The sequence below is a fragment of the Rhinolophus sinicus genome, chromosome 2 (assembly GCF_057876585.1).
Source record: "Rhinolophus sinicus isolate RSI-liver-muscle chromosome 2, RSI-T2T, whole genome shotgun sequence".
Classification (NCBI taxonomy): domain Eukaryota; kingdom Metazoa; phylum Chordata; class Mammalia; order Chiroptera; family Rhinolophidae; genus Rhinolophus; species Rhinolophus sinicus.
The window spans coordinates 116,306,982-116,312,981 of record NC_142502.1 but is presented as its reverse complement, the minus strand read 5'-3'; positions in this window follow the sequence as shown (position 1 = coordinate 116,312,981).

Genomic DNA, 6,000 nt, shown 5'->3' with positions numbered 1-6,000 from the left:
TCCCTACAGGTCCTCTCCTGTGCAGCTGGCAGGCAATCACCATCTTGCCTATGTTCAGCCCACAGGCTTATGGCCAAATCTGAATCTGATTGGTCTGGTAATCTCTGGGGTTCTGCCCTGCTGACTCCCTGGGACCCCACCCTACCCAACTCCCTGAGCGGCCAGCCCCACCTGCATTGCACTCTTTCTTGGAAAACTATTAGAGTCCAGCAGGCTCCAGGCAGGTGGCAATTGGCCTCAGTGTGCTCTGAGACTTTTGCTGAGTAGCTCCAGGCTCAGCACTGGCACCAAACCAGAGTCTATATTAATTTGGTGGCCACAACTTTTCCATCTCTAGTGACTCTGAGACCCTGCCTCACCCAACTTGTGTACTTCACAAGGCTTTATCAGTGGCCAAACCTTAAGGAAGCTGGAAGGTGGTAGCAGGCTTTGGGGGTGTCCTAGCTATTTGCAGAGCTACCTCAGGCCTGGTATTGGTAGCAGACATCCTCAGTTCTCAGTGCAGCCTCTCCCACACACTTCCAGGTCCAGGACAAGAAGTGAACAACTGCAGATCACTTTGTAGCATCTACCAGGTAGTCCCCCACTGGTCACAGGCAGTGAGTGACCTGGGCCTGCACTGGAGCCCCTCTTAAGAGGACCCAGAACCTGGAGGTTGGCTTCAGACCATAGCAGAACACAGCACAGTTAGCCCCACAAGTGGCACACACAAAGGGTGGTCTCAACAGGCACCAAAGCCCACTGGGGAGAATCTCATTCAGTGAGATAAGCCCCCCTGCCCCCCCACACAGCAGCCTGTAAACTGTGGACAGGGCCAAACCCCACAGCCAATCAGCCTGAAGGCCAATCCCACTCAGACATGCCAATAGCAATACTCAACTATAACAGGAGTGCACAACCCAAACAAGGGACACTCCTGGAGCACCTGGAACAGGTGACCAGGGAGACTGTGCCAGGGCCCCATAGGACACCTACCACATAAGGCCACCCAGCCAAGACTGGGAGACATAGCAGATCTACCTAATACATAGAAACAAACAGAGAGGCAGCCAAAATGAGAAAACAGGGAAATACGTCCCAAATAAATAACAGAAGAAAAATCCAGAAAAAGACTAAATGATATGGAGGCAAGCAACCTACCAGATACAGAGTTCAAAACGATGGTTATAAAGATGTTCAAGGAACTTAGTGAGAACTTTAACAGAGAGATAGCAAGCATAAAAAAGGACATAGAAACCATTTTTAAAAAGTCAGAAAAATACAATAACCGAAATGAAGAATGAACTAGGAGGAATCACCAGCAGACTAGATGATGCAGAGGATCGAATCAGCGTTTTGGAAGACAAAGTAGCAGAAAGCACCCAATCGGAACAGCAAAAAGAAAAAAGAGTCCAAAAAAATGAGGATAGTTTAAGAGACCGCTGGGGCAACATCAAACATAACAGCATTCACATCATAGGAGTACCAGAAGGAGAAGAGAGAAAACAAGGAATTGAGAGACTATTTGAAGAAATGACAGAAAATGACACTAACCTGGCAAAGGAAATAGACATACCAGCCCAGGAAGCACAGAGAGTCCCAACAAGATGAACCCAAAGAGGCCCACACCAGGACACATCATAATTAAAACGGCAAAGGTTAAAAACAAGTAGAGGATCCTAAAAGCAGCAAGAGAAGGGCAACTACCGTGTTTCCCCAAAAATAACACTGGGTCTTATATTAATTTTTGCTCCCTTAAGGTTTATTTTCAGGGGATGTCTTATTTTTTCATGTACAACAATCTACATTTATTCAAATCAGTGATGTCATCTTCTTCTGGAACGTCATCATAATGTATTAAATGTGTCTGCGTGGCTGATGATCTTAACTGGGGCTTGTTTCCAGGGTAGGTCTTATTTTTGGGGAAACATGGTAGTAACTTATAAGAGAGCTCCAATAAGACTATCAGCTGATTTTTCAACAGAAACTTTGCAGGCCAAAAGGGATTGGCAGGAAGTATTCAAAGGGATGAAAAGCAAGGACCTACAACCAAGATTATTCTACCCAGCAAAGCTATCAATTAGAATCAAAGGGCAGATAAAGAGCTTGTCTGACAAGAAAAACCTAAAGGAGTTCCTCACCACCAAGCCAGTATTATAAGGAATGTTAGAGGGACTTCTTTAAGATAGAAAAAAAAAATTATGAATACTAAAATGGCAATAGTTACATGTATGTCAATAATTACTTTCAATGTAAATGGATTAAATGTTCCACTCAAAAGACAGGAGGGTTGAATAGATAAGAAAACAAGACCCTTATATATGCTGCCTACAAGAGAATCATTTCAGATGGAAAGATGCACAGAGATGAAAAGCAAAGGGATGAAAAAAGATATTTCATGAAAATGAAAATGGGAGAAAAAAAAAAAGCTGGGGTAGGAACACTTATACCAGACAAAATAGCCTTTAAAAAAAAAAGGCTATTACAAGAGACAATGAAGGACTCCGTGATCCCATTTCTGGGCATTTATCCAAAGAAACCCAAAATGCTACTTTGAGGGGATGTGTGCATCCATATGTTCATTGCAATATTGTTTACAATGGCCAAGATGTGGAGGCAGCCTGGGTGTCCATCGATGGAAGAATGGATAAAGAGGAGGTGGTACATATATACAGTGGAATATTACTTGGCCAGGGAAGGGAATGGGTTCTTGCCATCTGCAGCGGCATGGATGGACTTGGGTCGTGTGCTAAGTAGAGTATGTCAGACAGAGGAAGACAGATGAAACATGATTTACAGAGAACATACTGGCAATTGCTGGATGGGAGCGGGGTTGGGAGTGAGTATAAAGGGTGAAGGGATTAACAAGTACAAATTGGTAGTTACAAATAGTGAATGGTATGTAAAGTACAGCATAGGAAATATAGTCAATAATATGGTAATAACTATATATAGTGCCAGGTGAGTGCTAGACTAGTCAGGGGGATCACTTTTTAAATTACATAAATGTCTAACCACTATGCTGTACACCTGAAATTAATATAAAGTAATATTGAATGTCAACTGTAATTGAAAAATTAAAAAGGGGCGGGGGGGAAGGTGAAGAGGAATAAGAGGTCCAAATCTCCACCGCAGATGGGCGTGAATCAGCAAAGGCTGATTGTGGCAGTGATTAATCAACATTCACCTACAGGTTTTTGTGTGGAGGGCCATTGCTGGGACAGATGGTACGGCCATGTTCAGCTTTGAAAAAAACAAGAACTACCAGACTGTCTGCAAAGGGACCATACCATTTGCATCCCCACCAACCATGAGTGTCCCTGCTGCTCCACAGCCTGTCAGCACGTTGTCATTGTCCAGATTTGGACAACTCTAACAGGTAGGTACATGGTGGTGCCTGCTTGTTTTTAAATTTGCATTTCCCTAATGATACATAATGTGGAGCGTTTTCTCATGTGTTTTTCAGATTTTGAGTTTCATCTATTTCTTTGTACTTCTGTCATTATGGCTACTGGAAAATTTTAAATTCCCTACACAGCTCACAGTTGTGCCTGGCATTATATTTCCATTGGACACTTGTCTAAGGCTGAGCGGTTGTTCCGGGAACACCCAGGAGCAGCACGTGATGGGAGGCAGCGGCTGAAGGATAGTGCAAAGCACAACCTTTTGCTGTGACATCGCTGGCACTCATTTTTGCAACCACTCAAACCAACGCATTTAATGTCCAGCTTTTTAAAGTTAATTACCAAGTGGTATGTGCAGTTGCAGGCTCATCTGATGATTTGACTTCCCTCTGCCACCCCTGCCCCAGCGCTGTGGGACTCAGGCCACTGTGTGTCACCTGACCTCCCACTGTGGTCTGTTAATGATTCAGGCCATCATGCTCATCTCAGTCAGGCAAATTTGTCTAGAACACACATCTGCTCTTGCCACTGTCCTCAAAACCGTCAGAGCCTCCCTATGGCCCAGACAAGAGAGTCCAAGGCCTTGCCCTGTCCTGGCTAGGACAGACACACACTGGGAGGGTGCAAGCCGGGAGCGTTCACGAGTGCAGGCAGGTCCCCAGGCTGCGGCAGCTGGAGTGTGTCACCTCCTCCAGAGAAGGGCAGGGGTGGGTGGTGGCAGGTGTAGGTGAGGGCCGGGCTGTGGCTTACCACATGGGAAGGCAGCCCCTGTCACCTGGGGAGAGGGGTCCCTCTAACCACATCTCCCCTTCTTTCCCATCTCCCATGGCCTGAGCACAACCAGGAGACAGGACTAGAGACCGTGGAGGCTGCCCACAAGCTCAGTCTCACAGATGTAGGGCAGGTGTGGGCTAAGGGGCACGCACCGCCTGAGTTCTGGCCAGCCCATCACTGCCCGCCCTGCTCCAGGGTGCCCGCCTCCTCTGGCCAAGAACTGCACCCTAAAATACAGACCCGGAGCTGATGCTACCCCTCCTCGCTCGCCTTGGCTTCGCGAATACACACTGAAGAGCCACCTTCAGCCCCTGCCCCTCCGGGGTCTTGCTACAGAGAGGGTCCGGCTGCCAGGGCGCCATCTCCCGGACCTGCCCCTGGCTGGCCCAGCTGTGCAACTGTCAGCGCTGTGCCTCATGCAACCAGCAGAGGGCGCCGTGACAGCGAGTGACAGCGAGGGGCCTCTGGAGGCCACACCTGGGCGGGCCTGCTGGAGCTGAGGCAGGACCTGTCACAGCCATGGAACCGTGCTTTTCTAACTTTTTTTTAAACTGCAATCAAGTTTGAAATATATTTTACCTTGCAGTCCAGTGCACACACACGTACATTTACTACTGATGTTTAATATTAACCTGCACAAATCTGATTGCTGAAGGCATTTCAGAGTGAAATCAATTCGAGAAATAGTTTAACAAAATTAAATTTAGTTAATTAATTAAAGTGACTTTTGGTCTTTGCACCTCCAGCCAATTAGTTTTTTAATGGTTTGTTTTTATATTACTGACACATTTATTTTGCAACATTCAGATTTTTTGGTATTACATACATGAAAGTATGTAGTATGTGAATACATATTTGAAGTTTTCTTCTTTTTCTTTTTCTTTTTAAAGATTTTATTGGGGAAGGGGAACAGGACTTTATTGGGGAACAGTGTGTACTTCCAGGCCTTTTTTCCAAGTCAAGTTGTTGTCCTTTCAGTCTTAGTTGTGGAGGGCACAGCTCAGCTCCAGGTCCAGTTGGCGTTTTTCTAGTTGCAGGGGGCGCAGCCCACCATCCCTTGCGGGACTCGAGGAATTGAACCGGCAACCTCGTGGTTGAGAGCCCACTGGCCCATGTGGGAATCGAACTGGCAGCCTTCGGAGTTAGGAGCATGGAGCTCTAACCGCCTGAGCCACCAGGCCGGCCCCATTGTTTTTGAACTTTTCAATGCAACTTATTTTGAAATGTTCTTTAAAATGTTTAAAAATATATATATATACGGGATTTAACTAAAGTCATAAAGGCCTATGGTCTCCTTAAAATGAAACATTTAATTTTCATGTATTTTTTTCTTCTGGGCAGCAGAATGCATAAGAGTTTAATTAAAACTAGAAAGTTACCAGATTTCCAATCAGACACAGTTGTGGGGGGAAAAAACTTTGTCATCCCCTCTGTAATGTGTTAAAAGATAAACTGAGGCACATTAAAATTTTTTTAAGTTTATTTGAGCAGAAATGCGTTCGAATCACAGTTTCCCATCTAGCAGACAGGAAGGAGCTCCGAGGACCTGGGCAAAGTGAGACTTTCACAGGCAGAGGAAGTGGGACAAGGAAGTCACAGAAAGTAAAAGTCACACAAGGCCCCTTTCCTTCAGGGGACAGCAGCGGTCCATCAGGCAGGTTATCTAGTGCTGACCAGGACATTCTGGATTGACAGTTTAAGATTCCATTTCTGGGAGAGAAAGCTGACACTGGGATTAAGTTCAGTGTGGCAGTGTGGGGGCGGGGGAGCTCATGAGCAACTCCATTTTGGGCCTATTGTCTTGTTTCCTAATAAACAAAACAATAATTATTTAATATTTAGA